At 41.2% G+C, this 18921-nt stretch overlaps 1 protein-coding gene and 1 long non-coding RNA gene across 5 annotated transcripts in view; one reads left to right on the forward strand and one right to left on the reverse strand.

The window, feature by feature from the left end:
* LOC129767553 (cadherin-99C) overlaps window positions 1-18921 on the forward strand; it is a 442929-nt gene that overhangs the window by 142155 nt on the left and 281853 nt on the right. The gene's annotated exons all lie outside the window — the stretch shown is intronic.
* LOC129767579 (uncharacterized) overlaps window positions 6778-18921 on the reverse strand; it is a 33193-nt gene continuing 21049 nt past the window's right edge. Inside the window, exon 4 of the long non-coding RNA XR_008741543.1 lies at window positions 6778-6927. This is a non-coding gene — a long non-coding RNA (uncharacterized LOC129767579). The remainder of the gene's footprint in view (window positions 6928-18921) is intronic.

The raw sequence follows: 18921 nt of genomic DNA on the forward strand, positions 1-18921 counted from the left end.
CAGAAATATTTTTTTATCTGCCATGTAATAACATAGAAGGTACGACTTAAGAAAAAAAAATGGGTGGTTTATATATTGTTTGTATTGATTGAACGAAAAAAAAATCTAATTCAATTGAATTCAACATATTTGCTGTGTAAGTAACTAATTTGAACAAACGCCATGTAATGTAAGACCCCTTGGTTTTGGTGACTGTGTTCTGGAACACATTTCGGTGGAAACAAAAGTTCCCCCAACATGCATGTATTTGCAATGCCAATTTCCCCAGGCACCTTGTTTTTGATGACTGTATTTGGGAACACATCTCAGTGGGAACAAAAGCTTCCCATAGTTTCATGTATTTGCAATGCCAATTTCCCCCAAGCATCTTGGTCATGAAGTCTGTGTTGGGGAAACCGTAAATCGGACCAATCAAAACGTGTCAACTTGGGGCGTTCAGATAGGGTTTAACATTATACAATTATTCAATTACTTATTTCAGGAAAAAATTACATTTCATTAATTGTAATAGACGCATAGAAATATTTTCTATCAATTGATGCAAACATCTTTCCGATCTATTAAGATATGGTCGAGTTATAAGCAATCGAAATTTTTCATTTTTTCCTGCATGTTCTTTGTTTAGTTCTTCATATTATCCTCCATATATGCCGGTTAGACGTAGTCCCATGTTAAAATTATCCCCGTTTTCTAACCCATGACATAACACGGAGACGTCAGTTTGACAGTTGTGCGTGGTTTCTTTCAGCTCCCATTCGTTAAAATTTCTATAAGCCTCTATTCAAACGCTAACGAATGGAAGCAGTGATCTATAACCAGAAAACATGCACCACATTTAGTCACATTATCGAGCAGTTTTGTGATGATCTTCTACCAGCGATTTTATGGACATGAAGCTAAATATGATATTTTTCAAGTTATACCCAAATAACTGTATTTTCTAGAGGTTCTGGAAGGAAAGATCCTCTAATATTGTGTCACAGTAATGTTCGGGTGTTGGTAAAAGTCCCTTTCATCTGTTCGAATGAGATGATCAATCAACGGTTTTTTTTTCACCATTTTATGGAACACATATAAATACTACAAGAAGCTTCGAAGGAAATTCTATTTGTCAAGCATTGGAACGGACAAAACATTATTTTAGATAAACCATAGCCGATTTTGTTAAAATAAAATAAGTAAAAAAAACTTTTTAAGTTAAACGGTTTAATCGTGATTAAACATAATAATGTACTAAAAGCTAGAAAATAATTAGGCAAGTAGCAGTTAGCAGTTATCACACCTCTCCTCCATTAGTCTAGAGCATTGATAAGACTATAATAAAATCGTGGGACATATGATGAAGTCGCTAATTGTGGATAATGGAAATCCAACGTGCCCCACGAATTTATTTTAGTATTTGGTGTGTTCTCCAAGTAAAGTTTGATACACATATCTCAATCAACCTTTTTTTTTTGAGATGATATGAAATCAGCTATTTTATAGCGGCGGCCAAATTGGATTTTTCAAGATAAGCTGTTTTAAAACGACAGCAGAGATAAAGGTATTTTATAAATTCGGTCAGTTCCTATTGGTCAAATTTATATTAATTTGGGACAACCCTACAGACATACAAACAAACATACGAACAGTTCAAGCTAAAAAAACCGTTTAATAAAGTAATTTGCTATTTTGTGATTGCGGCCATCTTGGATTTGGATTTTTCATGATCTACTGTGATCTACTATTCAAGCCGTTTCATTTGATACACACATTAATTGGGGTTTGAGAAAATATGCAGCCCGCCATTTGATAGTGGCAGCCATCATAGATTTGCATTTTTCATAAATAACGGTGTTCTACTAGTCAAGCCCTTCCATTTGATACCCACATTAATGGGGTTTTGACATAATATGTAGTCCGCCATTTGGTAGGATTTTGATGGATTAGCATTTTTCATAAATAACCGTGTTCTACTAATCAAGCCCTTTCATTTGATACCCATAATAATAGGGTTTTGAGAGAATATGTAGTCCGCCATTTTGACACCCATATTGATGGAGTTTTGGAAAACCCATATTGATGAGGTATTGAGAAAATATGTGATCCGCCATTTTGTAGCGGCCACCATCTTGTATTTTCAAGATCATGAAATACGCAGTTTTATAATGGCTACAGAGATAAAGGTGTGTTCCAAATTTCAGATCAATCGGTCAACAGGAAGGGGGTCAAATTTCTATTAATGTGGGTCAGCGCTAGAGACGAACATGTTACAAACATACAAACATACAAACATCTGAACATACGAACATATTACAGGGCAAGCTAAATAAAACCGTTAAATAAAACGCTTTTACAGAATCCAGTTCTCTTCCAGTTTTTTTAGAAAAAAAGTTTTTTGAAAAATATTATTGGCAACCCTGTGTGTGGACCATCTCTCATTCCAGTATTCATTCGTTTAAGAAATAGTTTGATTTCATTTCGTTCGGTAAGATTTTACAGATTCGATTCATCGTCCACAAATCCACGAATCCGCAACCTTGAAAAGGTTAATTTGTGTGAGAATAAAAGAATCAAAGAATTAGAAATGTTTCATGGCCGATTTCTTACTACTAGGCTACTAACATTCCAACTTCGATAATTTTCTAATAGAAGTACCGGTATGTTCTGCAAAATTATTTATTATTATTATTCTGCAAAAATGGTTACAGATTTATTATTCAAAGTATTGCCTATCGTAATCACGACTTTTTCCCATCTTTCTGGCAATTCACGGATCCCTTTGCTGAAATAATCGGCCGGTTTGTCGGCTAACCACAAATCGATTCAATTTTTGACTTCATCAAAATTGGAGAAGTGCTGGTCAACCAGGCCATGTTCAATCGATCGAAAATGGTAGTAATCGAACGGAGCAATGTCTGGATAATACGGCGGGTGGGATAGGACTAGGGATTGTTAACCGGTTTTACCGTTACCGGTTTCACCGGTAATACCGGATCATTTTTCATTACCAAATTATCGGTAATTTTACAATAAATAACCGGTAATTTCGGTAATTTTTCATGTTTAGACCATAAGAAATATTTGCCTTTATGTCACTTTAAAATATTACTCGAGAATCAAAATAAGATCGTAAAACACAACTGGCAATGTAACGCCGATTCTACGATCTCCGAATCTCAGTTCAAAAATCGCTGCCCGATCTGAAAACGAAGCACAGGGTATGCTTCGGCGATAAAGGAATTGGTTGATGCCCTCAAACGAGTTCTGATCGCTGTTGAACTATGTCTTTATGAATTTTACGTTGAATTACAATTTATGCTAGAACAGCTATCGGAACAACCATTAGAATATTTGGTACAGCTGTCTGAAGCCCTGATTGAAAGGACTGAAACGTTTCGTATATGCAGATTTGTTCGCCTATATGAATAATCATTCTGCTCGTGGTCGGGACACAATTAATGATGACTTCGGCATCTTCTATCAAAAGTCGGACTGCAATGATCAAGCAGGCATTTGAAATCGTTCGAAATTTGAAGATTATGGTATTGATTAAGTAGCTAGACAGCAGGAAGGAAAAAATCCACTGGACTTTGCCGAGCCGGCAAAACAGTTGAGCATCAAAGAAAAACGTGAACCACGATTGCAGCAATCAAAGGCATCAACATCCAACCTCCAATCCAAGCTCAACGTCTATGAATGGATTGATGAAAACACTCAGACAAGAGTTTTCGTACAGAGGATGTCAAAGACAAATACGTGGAAATATTATTCGATACTCTTCGTACTGTATGCCCAACATCATTGGATTCTGAACGTGCGTTTTTCTCTTCTAAAAATTTCGTCAATGATATCCGATCTAGATTAGAAGATGAAACAATTAACATTGTTTGTGTCCTTCAGTATTACTTTAGCCAACAAACTAAGTAGCAAACATTGCAAAATGTTTTCTTGTAAACTAATCATTATCAATAAAAACCGTTTGATCAAGAAAATGGTTTATTTTAAAGTATAATTTCTATCGGTGATTTACCGGTATTACCGGTAATGAAATTTTCATTACCAAATAACCGGTTATTGAATTATTGGCACGGTAATGCAATCCCTAGATAGGACCTCCCATTTCAGAGTTTCCAGGTATGTTTTGACCGGTTTCGCGACATGCGGCCGAGCATTGTCGTGCTGCAAAATAATTTGATCGTGTCTTTGCTCGTATTGTGGCCTTCTTTCCTTCAGTGAATGGCTCAAACGCATCAATTGTCGTCAGTAGAAGTCCCCCGTAATGGATTCATTCAGTTTTGGCAGCTCATAGTACACCACACCCAGCTGGTCCCATCAAATAGACAGTATAACCTTCTGGCCGTGAATATTTCGCGCGGCCGTCGATGTTGGTGCATGGCTGGGGTATCTATACGTTGCTCGACGTTTAGGGTTGTTGTAATGGATCCACTTTTCATCGCCAGTAACGATTCGATGCAAAAAACCCTTTCTTTTATACCGTTAGAAAAAAACGGCGTTCGACGTCTCGTGGCTTCTATTCATACGGCACCCAATGTCCTATCTTTCGAATCATTCCCATTGCTTTTAAACGATCGGATATGGTTTGCTGAGCTACTCCAAGTGTACCTGCAAGTTCTTGTTGCATTTGTGACGGATCTTTATCGAGTAAAGATTCCAATTCTTCATATTCAAACTTTTTTGGCGATCCGGGACGTTCTTCGTCTTTCAAGTCAACATTACCACTTTTAAACCGTGCAAACCACGTCTGACACGTTCGCTCAGTTGAAGCATGGTCACCATAAACTTCCACCAAAAAGCGATGTCTTTCCGCAGCTTTTTTTCTTCATATTGAATTAATGAAGTAACACTCCCCGCAAAAACACTCTCGTTGGTACGAAATTCGACATATTCGAAGTGGCAAAAAACTATGTTGTTTGCGCTTCAACTTTTTGACATATACTGAAAAAGACGCGCAATGACAGTAGCTTCCCAACGAATGTCTGGAAATTTGATTCACTGGAATAATAGGCAAGTCGCCGCCGTCTGTTGTAAAACCGAAGAAACTTACCGGTACACCTAATAATAATATATCCTTTTTTTAGCATTTACGAAATGATAATTTCACAACGAACAAATGTTGTCTTCGAAATTCTTATGATATTATTGCTCTATGAACCTATGAGTAACTTTAAGCGATTTCTTACAGCAATAAACTTGCACAATATTTTTCTGGCAAGTTATTCCAATTAACTGATACAATTTGAGAAGCTCATTAAGTCATGCCTCCCCGGAACGAGTTCGTGCTCCCGCCACACACACGTCAAATAAAGCATGGCTAATCATTCGCAAAAATGCTCTGACAGATCTGAATGTGCCACCGATCGTAAAATGTCATTGGCAACGGAATCGGTGAGCCATGCGCAATTGCACCTGCAAAACTTTTGCAGCCCATTATTATAATGACATCAAGGTCTTGGATTTTGTATCGATCTCACCGTGCAGCAGCAGAACCTGTGCACACGGTAGCACCCCGGCAAACGGCTACAATAACAAAAACCCCGCCGCAATTAACCAAAAGGAATTTGCTGACTCGTGTGACCCACGAATTCCTTAACCGTTCACCCTCGATCGTTGGTTGGTGTATGTATGTGCCACCTCCTGAACGTTGTGGATTCAAGATTTTGCAAATCCATATGCACCATTCTGGTGCGCATATAATATCGCGAGGCTCCCCTCAGCTATTGAGTTGTCAGGGCGTTCGCTCGTGCGATTGTGTAAATTCCGAATCCCTCCTCGTTCGAGTAGTGGGTCCAGGAAAGGATCGCGGTAGTCGAATTTGACATTAAGCCCTGGGAGTAAAGTTTTCATTATTTAATTAAAAGTGTACCGCACGTATTTGTTCTCGTTCGATATGGTAATATCGCCTTCGGAGTGATTACGTCGGATGAAATGTAAATATGAGTAGTTTGCAACCGTGGTGATCCGTGCAACGAACAGGTTGAGCAAATAATTGTCACGGCTAATTGTTTCTGTCGAAGCACAGAGCGCTGTAGGCTACAAGTTGTTAGCCTCATTCTCGTGGCGCAATGGATCTGCATAAATTCATCGGTCGAAAGAATTTAGTCCGGTGGGTGATGATAGATGGTGGCCTCTTGGGTCTCGGCAGGGCGATGGAATTTGCCCGCCAGCTAAACAGCATTGATTTCTAAGTCAACGGTAGTTGATTTTACTAACGAGCTGCGCGCAGAAACGAGGCTAAGCCTTTGAAGTGTAAATATTTTAACATGCGAACGAATGTAAGCATTCGTTTAGTTTTATAAATCTCCCTATTGTGAGCTGATGGGGCTAGGATCGTACCGTGAAACAGAACCGATTTCGGAATTCGATAAATCTTGATACGCATACTTGTGTCGTTTGGAATAAACTTCAGCATGTTTCACTGCGCAAAAGTTCACACACTTGCTTCGAAACCAACATTTCGCCTTTCACGCGTCACACTTTCCAATTCGCGTCAAGGTGTAGTAGCATGCATTCAAATATAAATCCGATTCAAATTCACATGAGATTCGAATGGAACGCGTTATGTCGCCGTAATAATGATTAATGACGCTAAAACACCTGATTATTTCCTCTCTCTCTTCGACCCAACCTAACAATATGCATTCGAAACAAGTGTAAATATTTCAGTACTTTTTGTGTATTTCTCTCATTCAAAAAAAAAAAAATCATTAGAGGCACCTGAAAGAGTCTCCGAAGGGGGGCGTGTGTATGTGATGATTACCTTGATGCTGCGTGGGCACATTCAAATCCTCTTATGGCCATTCGTTCTCTTTTCGTCGCGTTGTTCCATGGAATGCACCATACTCGAAGGCCTGGCCGAAAGGTATTTAATAAATCAACTCTGGAACAATATACCACTTTGTTTTGTTGGTTTTTACGAACGCTAAGCTGCGAAAGAGAAGAACGAAGAAATTAGTATTAAAATATGTTTCTGTAATGTCTGATTGCCCATAGCACAGTCCTCCGCCGCTTAGTTCGGACAGGTACTGGACACTTGCCGGACAGAAGTTGAGTACGAGAATAGATTTTCATTAGCGAAGACAGACTGTAAATTAGGCAGTAATTGTTCGTAAGTATTCGAAGCAGGTTTTCGTAAGTGGGTAACAGGTTTTTACCTCCTACTTTCAATCCGCGATGGTGGTGCATTCTCAGATATTTCATCTCATTGAAAAGTTACAGCAAAAACTATGGGATCACCTCAAGCGAAGTAGCATTGCTGTATGAATCTTTAAACGCGTTTTTCTCGAAACCTTTTTTTCAGCAAGTAAAAATGAGTTATCTGAATCGTTACGTAACTGTTTTTTGATATCTTAATTTACTAATTTTTAAAGACTTTTTAAATAGAGATTTTGGTTCAAAAACAGCAAATTGTTATTAAAAAAAAGAGGCCATTTTGGCAATTTTTCGAACTTTCAAAAATCGCTAAGAATTCAGATAATTAAGGCAGCATTCTAGTCTAGAAATTTGAAAAATATCAAATTGTTTTTCTTCATATTTCTGTAGTTTAGGCATTCAAAAATATACCCTGGAAAAAACGTATAGAAAATCCTATTATTTACCGAGTTAGAGCCATTTTAGTGATGCGGTATCTAACCTGCTACGACCGTAACAATGAACTTCAAACGCGTTTTTCTCGAACCTAGTTTTTCCGAACTGGCGTACACCATATCTCAAGTTCTGCTGAACCGATTCATGTCGGGTTTATATGGATACTATCTGCAGGCATCTTTCTATCGCATGAGTCCCTAAAAAAAGATGTTTTTTGAATTTTACTATTTTTTAAAAAATCGGGAAACGTCAGAAAAAAAACATTTTAAACCTCATTTTGTTTTTCAAACGGCCGCCATTTTGTCAAAAAAGATGTTTTCGACTTGTACGAAGCGATAGCGGCATCTGTCCTGATTCAGAATCTGTTCGATTTTATTGTTTCAGATAGCCAGAAGGGCCGGAATCGTGTACGCCATGGCAAAACGTTTTTCTGAACCGCCTCAATTCATCAGCTTGTAACTATTCTAGTCATGAATATTTTTTCTTCGTTAAATTTTTGTTTTATTGTTAAAAGATTGATGAACAAATAATGATATAATGGATAGTGAAAATATTCTTTGATTTAATTTTATAGAGCTCGAAAAAACGTCCGAAATTCGGGTCTCCAAACTAGAATACCCCCTTAAGTTTTACATGCTGAAAAAATTTCAGTCCGTACGATCCACTAGAGTCTGAGAAAACGTACCACCAGCAAGGAACTGTTTTAGAGAGAGCATCCTCGCGCTCAGCTGACAACAGCATAATAATCGCTACATTGACCAAACCATCTTCAAATAGACCTTAACCAACTATCGAAATGTGCTAACACTAAACTTTAATTTCAACATCCGCAAAAAAGTCAAGAAAATCTGTTATTTTTCGTCCACCCTCAAAAAGGTATTGTAGTGTAGAGGGTTGATTTCTGGAAGTTATTGAGCTCTGAACAAATATGTTTATAAATCTTTGAAGAATAAAAAATAACTGAACAGAAAAATATTCAAAATTAAAAAGGGTTACAAGCGTGTGAAGTGGGGAGAGTAAAAACACAAGTGCCCTGTTGTACACGATTTCAACCTTTCTGCACTCAAAATTAATATTTAGCACATTTTTTGACATCCTCATACATTACCTTCAATGAGCTTAAAAGTATCATAAAAAGTGCTACCCACCCATAAAGGTACAGCATTTACGAGAGACGAGTTTGTGTATAATATTAGGTTGAGGAAAAAGAAATCCATTATTATTGCGAGAAATCTAAAACTTTATTTAAGATGTTTCGGAGTGTCCGATTTGGGTCAAATAAAGGGTGTGTCACATCAAATTGCATCACGGTAAAAACGCTGTAGAAATTCAATTTTTAGGAATTATATCTTCAGCTTTCGCTTAGATTCAGATAAGAGTGTATAGATCACGTTGGCCATGCTTCACTGTCAATTTTTCGTAAATTTGGAAAAATGTCGTCGAACGAAAAAGAGCGTCGTGAATTAATCCTGTTCACTCATTTCGAGAATCCGGAGTTGTCACATCGGGACATCGGTAAGATGCTGGGAATCGTCCAATCCACGGTCAGCAGAGTACTAAAACGATACTTCGAGAACCTAACCATCGACCGGAAGGTGAAGAACGGCAAAAATGGATGCTCCGTCAGTGAAAAAGATCACAAGCGCGTAGTTAAGCAGTTTAGACGTGATCCGAGAAGTTCGGTCCGGGATGTCGCCAATAAGCTGAATTTGTCAAGTTCATTCATCCAGCGGACCAAGCAGCGGGAGGGCCTGCGTACATACAAGGTTCAGAAGGCTCCTAACCGCGACGAAAGGCAAAACATGGTGGGGAAGACGCGAGCCCGAAAGCTGTACACCGAAATGCTGACGAAGCCGCGTTGCCTGATAATGGACGACGAAACCTACGTCAAAGCGGACTTTCGTCAGCTGCCGGGTCTGTTGTTCTTCTCCGCAGAGGACAAATTCAGCGTTCCGGAGGAGATTCGCAAGCAGAAACTATCCAAGTTTGCCAAAAAGTACATGGTGTGGCAAGCGATCTGCTCTTGCGGAAAGCGGAGCGCCCCCTTCGTGATGACCGGCACGGTAGACGGGCAGGTTTACCTTAAGGAGTGCCTACAGAAGCGCTTACTACCACTATTGAAGCACCACGAGGGCCCGACCATCTTCTGGCCGGATCTCGCTTCGTGCCACTATTCAAAGGACGTGTTGGAGTGGTACGAAGCCAACGGGGTCACCTTCGTGTCAAAGGAAATGAACCCGCCCAACGCGCCGGAGCTTCGCCCAATAGAGAAATATTGGGCGATTATGAAGCAGGCCCTCCGGAAGAACCCAAAAGTTGTCAAACCGGAGGCGGACTTCAAGAGAAAATGGATTTCTGTTCAAAAAAAAAGTACAACCTGACGTTGTACAGAACCTTATGGACGGGGTAAAGAGAAAGGTGCGAGCATACGGACTTGGGCTCGAAGTATGAATAAAAAGAAAATGCCAAAAGTTGTTTAATAGTTTTTATTTTACTGTCTAAAATTTTCAAAAGGATCGGTCTACTGGGCGAATTTCTACAGCGTTTTTTCCGTGATGCAATTTGATGTGACACACCCTTTATGCACCGTTTAGTTTTATAATATGTTGCGTTTGCAATGTGAAAAATTGTGGTAATAGCTTGGTGTACGGACTGTACAGTGGATGCATTAAAACTTCCCAACCAATCTACTGGAGTTTGTGGCGAGTCACCACAGATGTGTTTGGCCTTGCGTTGTCCTGATGGAATACAACACCTGTTCTGTTGGCCAAGTCTGGCCGTTTCTGGTCAATCGCTAGGTCCAGTTGTTGACAGTAGAGATCCGAGTTCAATGTTTGACCCTATGGAAGCAACTCATAATAAATTAATCCTTTCAAGTCCCACCAAATACACAGAAGAACCTTCCTGGTCGTTAGTAATTATTTGGACCTCGTTTAAGCTTCGCCACGCTTTGACTACGATCGTTTTCGCACAATATTGTCGTATGTGACCCATTTCTCACCCCCATTTCATTCCGCTTGGCCTAGGCTTCGCAAATGTAATTTTTTTTCATTATGTTTTTTGTGTTAATTGGTGTGGTACAAAACATCGAATTTATTCTTGAATCCAGCTTTGTGCAAATGGTATTTTATGCGATTTTTTTGCGATTTATTTTTCACAGTCTCACTACAACCAGCAGGCCGACAACAACCTTTCTTAAGGCAAAGGGTGGGGTTTTCGTGAGCTGGGGTTTGCGTCAGATTACTCTGCGGATCGACCATTCTGTTGCCGTTCTGGGTATTGGAAATATAATTTTGCCAAGAGACACTGAAAAACTAATTGTATATTCAGTAAGTTCAATTTCATTTGTCGCTCTAGGCAGCGAGCTAGGCAGATTCTGAGTTAATTCTGAAATCTGCTTAAATTGGTGGTTCATTGCTTGCGAAACGTTCGTGTCTCTCACTCAGTAGAAACATTCGTTTATCGGCTCTTGTCAGTGCTACAAGTACGCTCAGATTAAAAAAGACGAATGGGTAGTGTCGGGGACTGAAACTCTCTATTTACGTATTTCGTTCTAGCAGGGTCGTTTTAACCTGCTACCGGTCACTCACAAACAGCTGTTCCTCCAGCAAAAAGGAGCAGTTTCGATTTCGTACGTCTCCACTAGACCTACGCACCCTCGTAAAGCCACCAACTACGAATACTCTCAACTATGGCTCACTATGGCAATGCTAGCCAACTACGCCGACCAATCGAGGGCGAGGGCTGGCGACTCCTTTTGAGTCCGAAAAACGGAAATTTCCAAATTCGAAATAGAGGAGATAAATGTAATTTTCTTACAATTTTCTTCTTTTATTCCTTGCTTTTAAATCTACTCTTTAATTTACTTCTGACCCTATTCTATTTTCCCTATCACTTTCTTCTCTGTCCTAATCGTGACGTCACGGATTTTCAGCTTTTATACTTGCAGTATTTTCCGTATATTTTCCTCCTTCTCTGTTCTTTCTCCGTGGTATTAACGGGAAAGAAACCCCGCTGAAAGGACCTGTCTAGCGCATTATTTCTTATTCTTGGTTCGCGCCAATACACTACTTTCCTTTTTTTTTCTCTCCTTCGGTTCTCTCTTCTTTTTAGCTCTGCTATCTTTTCGTTTTCTCTTTTTCTCTTATTTCTTATAATAATCTTTTTCTATCTTCTCTATTTGCTTTCGATGCACTCTCCTTCTTCTTCTTGAATGGCGTTAACGTTCCCTGTGGAACTTTTGCCGTCTCAACGCATGCATTAACTAGCGCCATTTATTAATACTTAGTTGAGATTTCTTAAGCCAAATAACACGCCTTGAATGTATTCTGAGCGGCAAGCTCTAGGATACGCGTGACCACAGTGCAAGTCGAAGGAAATTTCTTTGACGAAAAATCCCCTGGTCAGAACGGGAATCGAACCCGAACACCCGGCATGATAATGTGAGACGCTAACCACTCGGCCACGGGTGCACCTTTCGATGCACTCTGGCATTATTAAAATTTGCTTGTTCCAGCGCGCTCTTCCTATTTCCTTGATGGTGGAAAGTCGTTCGCCGGCACTACTCTTTACCGAGCTTTTCTTTTCTTTTTTCTTTTGTGTGAGTTCATTCACGTTTTGCCTAGTTGGCAGCTCTGTTGAATGATAGATGGCCACATGAAGTGTATTTCGCGGTGGGCATTTTTACCCAGGGCACACACCGTTCACTATTGGGCCAACTGTTCACAAGAAACTGGCGGTGGGTATTTATGGCGATTTTTATTAAAACATTATGTTGGAATATATTGTTGTTTGGGTAGAGCCCAAATTAATGCTCGGAACCAACGGTTACAGGACATAACCGGAGTGACGTAGGACTATACAAAGGGGGCAACTTTTGTTAAATATATTTTCAAATACATTGTTTTATTTTCATATCCTCTCGATTCGGGTTGAATGGAAAGCGCAGCAAGCAAAATTCGAGGCTCAACGTGTTACACAATTGCTTGTACTTTTTTAATTCAAAATTTGTAAAAATTTAATGATCTATCATCTAAATAATCCCAACCACCAACAAGCTCAAAGATACTTCTAAATGAACACAGGCTCTCGCAAACAAAAATCAGTTTATATATTTTGCTTTTTTATTCGGATATCACTTTAAAAGCCATCGTATTTGGTAAATAACTTTTTACAACTCTTTTGTGAATAATTTGGTGGCCCTGAAAAGCGCCAATATATTTTGTATTATTCTCACGATGCTGAAGGTTTTGTCTTCATTTTACAAAAGCACTTTTCTCGACAGACTGAATGCAGTCACATGCCCTGGAGTGCTGGATCGATTCCAAGAAAGCGACGGATAACGGTTGTCCATTTGATTAAAACACGGTGGTTGTTGCTGTTGATATTCGTGGAACAATGGCCAGGAAGTCCCCACAAACTGCAGACTTTTTATCGTCTCATAGTTTGATCGGCTTCTTGATCAGTACGGAGAGATATCCATACGTGCACGCACAATGCATCGATTCAGTTGGGTCGGTATTTGTACTAGCTCAAACCGCACGAAACTACCGGTCGATGAAATGTCTGCAGTCTGCGGAGGCTCTTAGAGTATGAACGCCACACAATTAAAACTCGTTGCACGCTTTCGCCGTTGCCATCGCTACGTTCCTGCCGCTCATGACACTGCTCCAGATTCTCCTGTCGTTGTTACCGCTCCATAATCAAACGATGATCTTAGCACATCCGTTCTGCTACGCGGTTACGAAAAGAATGATGGTTTTGGAAGCAATAGCCAAATTTATATCATTCGGTTTGCGGTAGAATCCCAAGTGGGAGTGGTTTACAATATGATTCTTCATTTGTACCTGAATTATATTCCGCTATTACTCTGGTTGCTCGTTTTGGTCGGAGCCATTTGAGGAGCACAAATCGGACCAATCAAAACGAGGCAAACAATGCGTTTGGACACTGCTTGACATTTCCCAATTAATCAATTGTTTATCTCAACAAAAATGAAAAGTTATTCATTGTGATAGACGCGTAGAAATATTTCCTATCAGTTGATGTTAACCTTTGCTACATATTAATAAATGCTCGAGATAATAGCGTTCAGAATCTTTCATTTTTTTCTACTTGTTCAGTGCCTAGATTTTCATTTTGTCCTCCACCCCCCCAAATCTTCCGGTTAGACGTAGTCCTACGTCAAAAAACAAAAGCCGCTTTCGACCGAATTGTCCGCCGCATCCTACTGAGAAAACTATCCCGTCTTGATGTGTCCGAAAGATTCATCACCTGGCTGAGGTCATACCTTTATGGAAGAATGCGTGTCAAGCGCCAGTCCCACACTTGATCTCTGTTTGCTGTTTCTTCGGGAGTTCCGCGAGACAGCAATCTAGGACCACTGCTGTTCGCGATCTTCTATAACGATTTGTCGCTTATTCTAGCACCTGACTGTGTGTCGATCTATGCAGACCACTTGAAAATTTATCTAGCCATCAAAACTTTCGAGGATTGCCGTCGGTTACAGAGCATGCGTGACCAGTTCTTGAGTTGGTGTCACCAGAATAAACTAACCATCGGCATAACTAAAGGGTGTGTCACATCAAATTGCATCACGGGAAAAACGCTGTAGAAATTCGCCCAGTAGACCGATCCTTTTGAAAATTTTAGACAGTAAAATAAAAACTATTAAACAACTTTTGGCATTTTCTTTTTATTCATACTTCGAGCCCAAGCCCGTATGCTCGCACCTTCCTCTTTACCCCGTCCATAAGGTTCTGTACAACGTCAGGTTGTAGTTTTTTTTGAACAGAAATCCATTTTCTCTTGAAGTCCGCCTCCGATTTGACAACTTTTGGGTTCTTCCGGAGGGCCTGCTTCATAATCGCCCAATATTTCTCTATTGGGCGAAGCTCCGGCGCGTTGGGCGGGTTCATTTCCTTTGGCACGAAGGTGACCCCATTGGCTTCGTACCACTCCAACACGTCCTTTGAATAGTGGCACGAAGCGAGATCAGGCCAGAAGATGGTCGGGCCCTCGTGCTGCTTCAATAGTGGTAGTAAGCGCTTCTGTAGGCACTCCTGAAGGTAAACCTGCCCGTTTACCGTGCCGGTCATCACGAAGGGGACGCTCCGCTTTCCGCAACAGCAGATCGCTTGCCACACCATGTACTTTTTGGCAAACTTGGATAGTTTCTGCTTACGAATCTCCTCCGGAACGCTGAATTTGTCCTCTGCGGAGAAGAACAACAGGCCCGGCAGCTGACGAAAGTCCGCTTTGACGTAGGTTTCGTCGTCCATTACCAGGCAATGCGGCTTCGTCAGCATTTCGGTGTACAGCTTCCGGGCTCGCGTCTTCCCCACCATGTTTTGCCTTTCGTCGCGGTTAGGAGCCTTCTGAACCTTGTATGTACGCAGGCCCTCCCGCTGCTTGGTCCGCTGGACAAATGAACTTGACAAATTCAGCTTATTGGCGACATCCCGGACCGAACTTCTCGGATCACGTCTAAACTGCTTAACTACGCGCTTGTGATCTTTTTCAGTGACGGAGCATCCATTTTTGCCGTTCTTCACCTTCCGGTCGATGGTTAGGTTCTCGAAGTATCATTTTAGTACTCTGCTGACCGTGGATTGGACAATTCCCAGCATCTTACCGATGTCCCGATGTGACAACTCCGGATTCTCGAAATGAGTGCGCAGGATTAATTCACGACGCTCTTTTTCGTTCGACGATATTTTTCCAAATTTACGAAAAATTGACAGTGAAGCATGGCCAACGTGATCTATACACTCTTATCTGATTATAAGCGAAAGCTAAAATATAATTCCTAAAAATTAAATTTCTACAGCGTTTTTTCCGTGATGCAATTTGATGTCACACACCCTTTAAGTGTGTCGTCATAAGTTTCTATCGAAAAAGACAGTCAATTATATTCGACTACACGATCGATGATTCTTCATTTTAAACACATCCAATTGAGCAATGAAGGGTAATATTTTGAGAACGATCCAAGCACCAAAAGGCAGGCAAGAAGCACATAGATGAGTCAACACCGACATAAAACGCTCGGAGTAGTGCAGAATAAAGGCAGTTTTGATTTGATTCGACAATTCAAATGGAAGCAACATGTTTTAATCATTTCACCACGGTTAGCTCTATGTTCGAAATTGGCGTGAAACCATTGATTCAATACCTTTGTCTTCGATTTAGTACTCGATTTATACTCGATTCCCATTGAGGAGCTGCAACGCTCATTTTAAGGATTTGAGCTCTTTCCAAAATATTGCACCCTCTTCCAATGGTTCAGCGCCACAATTTACAACCAACTTCTATTCCAAAAATCTGATCCCAACGGAGTTCAGTTACTTTTGTCTCACTGTCACCAACCCCATCGGGTGGCTAGCTTTGTGGTTTCAATGTCAGCCAGCTCACCCGAGACAAAAGCAACATTTTGTCACCTCTCACCGTGGAGAAGGCTCGCTGAATCTGCTGCAATCACGATTTTGATCTATTTTCATAACCTCTTTTCTGAGCCACCGCTCCACTAAATGAACGCTCTTCGGGGCGCATGGCGAGCTTCGGGAGAGATAAATATAAATGAACCGCGCCAGCATACGGCCACGTATCCTTCGCATAACTACAGTCCATTTTAGCCCCAAAGAATCGTTCCCCTTTCGAATCAACGGTGAATGGATGACGACTTGTACAAGTACAATTTTATTGCAGCCGCAGTTTTTTTTGCGCTCTGTCGATTTTGTTCCCAAGAAGGTCCGTTCCATTCACACAATGTTTGAACCAGCATTACGGTGTAGGGCCTGGTATGCTTTTCTGTGTTAGAAGGGGTGACTGATCAAATGGTCAAAAGTTGGTCACACTGGTATTGGAAGTCTCACAGGTGGGAGCACACAGATTGGTGGCTTGATGTCTATAAAGGTTTATAAAGAAGAAATTAGAAGCATAATTCAAGTGACCACTCGTTCATCGCCAGGTGGATGAGTTTAGTACATATAAGAAAGACTCTAAGCTATCAAGAATAGCCCAAAATATGATTTGAAATTCTTATGAATAACCAACTAGTACCCCCTTTTAGACGTAGACAAATTCGTGCCGATCCGACATATCGCGCTCAGTGTCTGTTGCAAAATCTGTGGTAAAGTTGCACCTCTACGAAACTCAACTTTAGTCGACGGTGCACTGCATGCTCTGGTTTTGTCGTGGTCGCCGAAATGAGGTCATGTATATTATTTCCTCGGTCTCGCTCCGTCCGCTGCACCTGATTTTGTAGCACTTGTATATTTGTTGGCCGCAAACTCGTTCTGCATATTCAGCTACGATTCAGGCACTTGGTAATTATACACTCGTAACCCTGGGGATCCTACAGGGAAAATAGCGTCCCATGCTTGAATCTCCAGGAAAACCGCTAACAAGCTCGATGAACATCATGTTCCACCCGTTGAGGGTTGAGTACATCTGACGCAAAACAGGAAAAATAAGTTTGAAGCGCTGGGATTCAATTGCATGTGGGGGCGTGTGCGAGTTGCAATTGATGTCCTTTTGGGTAACCCGCTGAGTGTTTATCACTTCAGTTGCGAAGGTTCCACGCGCAGCTCGAGACAAGATTATTACCGCTTCATCTTTCACATCCACTCCGACTCAGTGCTAGTTTCTTCCAATTTACGACCGTTGAAGCGCAGTTCACTGCTAATTATGCAGACTGCTCAGATGGGAGGCACGAGCGGTCTGTAATTTTGCTCTCCCCTTAAATCATTCATTGGCTGCTTCCACCGTCAGCAACACAACACCGGTACACAAGTCTCCGGGAGGTGTCAGCTATTTGTCAAGAACTGTTCCGCGAGTGCGCGCATTGAGAACAAATCAAATGTAGCATCAGGCCTAGGCGGGTTCGGTCGCAGCCGCGCGAATGTTTCGAAATAAGCTTTGACGGCACACCGCTGGGAAGCTGTCCGTGCTGATTCCGATCTGGTTTCTGCTAATAGTCAACTAATTTGCATACGGCGCGGTGTCATATATACTGGCGGATAATAAAATACTGGCATACAACTACCCAGCTCAAATTCGAAACCAACCGCCAAGAGTGACACATCGGCGTCGTTCGGGCAGCGAAGAAAGCGCACCAAACGTCATTTACTTCAATTACCCTGCCAAGTTGTTCCGCCGCACGGGACCCGACCGGACCGCTCCCTAATGACCCGATTAGGAAAATTTCCCCCTCGGGAATCGAAGAAAGCAGGGAAAATCCAATCGGGGATAAATTATACGATATCTCGGAGCCTCGGCTATGAGCTAAACACACAAATCGCTTAGAAGGAACGGTGCCTCGAAGAGAGTTGCAGAAAAGAGTTGGAATTGGATCGATTGGATCTCGCACGATGATCTGCGCGCGTCGATCTGTCGATCAGCGGAAGGGCACCGCTTCTTTTCTCGTGGGCCATGATTTTCCGTAATCATCTTGAATTCCTGATGATCGCTGTTGCGCTCGGCTGCGAGTGTGCCGAACGTTCGAGAATAGAACCCGCGGAGGAAGGATGGGCGGGCGACGAGATCGCAATCTTCTCCTCCGTTTCCAGCGGATGGTGATCATCGTCAAGCCGGAGTCAAATTCTATTAGTTCTATTGGAATGTCTCTATGATGAGCAGTGGAGCTGATTTAATTAACCGATTGGCTGGGAGATCGATTTCCCGAGTTCTGCCCGCTCTGGGCTTGCGGAAAGAGTCTTGCTTGTGGTCTGTCATCTAATGGCTATTGATGTGGAATGAGGAGGAGTAGTAACAAAGAACTGCGGGAAACTGCGGGTGAATTTGATCGCGCGGTCGGCTCCAGATCAGACGGCTCGGTGTGTCTAGCGATGTATTTTTAATTGTCGTACAATTACTGTCATTATGACATTCCAGCTGGGCAGTCAAAGAGTGCCCGAACGTAATTGAAAATTATTATACGACTCGGGAGGAGTCCGAGCGGATGCCGTTACACGCTAGTCCGAACATACATCGGATGTAAACGCAAACGGTACTTTTGTAAGGTTTAATTCTGTTAGCCGCAAACTGTTCAATTATGATTGGTAATGGTAATAAGCGAAAATATCTGTGTCGCCGGACAATATTTTTATGTTTTACTGATACGAAGAGTTTTAAAGTCTGTTTCAGTTATAATTTGGTTGCATAAGGTAGGACATTTCTCAGCATGTAAATAACGTACAGAAAGGGAAGGATGTCATTTTGTAAGCTTTTTGATTCACTTTTAGAGAAAAATACGTGAAAACTATTCGTCAGCTGTTGACGACGGATGAATTTTCAAACCTTTCGTGTGATACATCTTATCATTTACTGCACAGT

Source organism: Toxorhynchites rutilus, chromosome 1 (genome assembly GCF_029784135.1).
Source record: "Toxorhynchites rutilus septentrionalis strain SRP chromosome 1, ASM2978413v1, whole genome shotgun sequence".
NCBI lineage: Eukaryota > Metazoa > Arthropoda > Insecta > Diptera > Culicidae > Toxorhynchites > Toxorhynchites rutilus.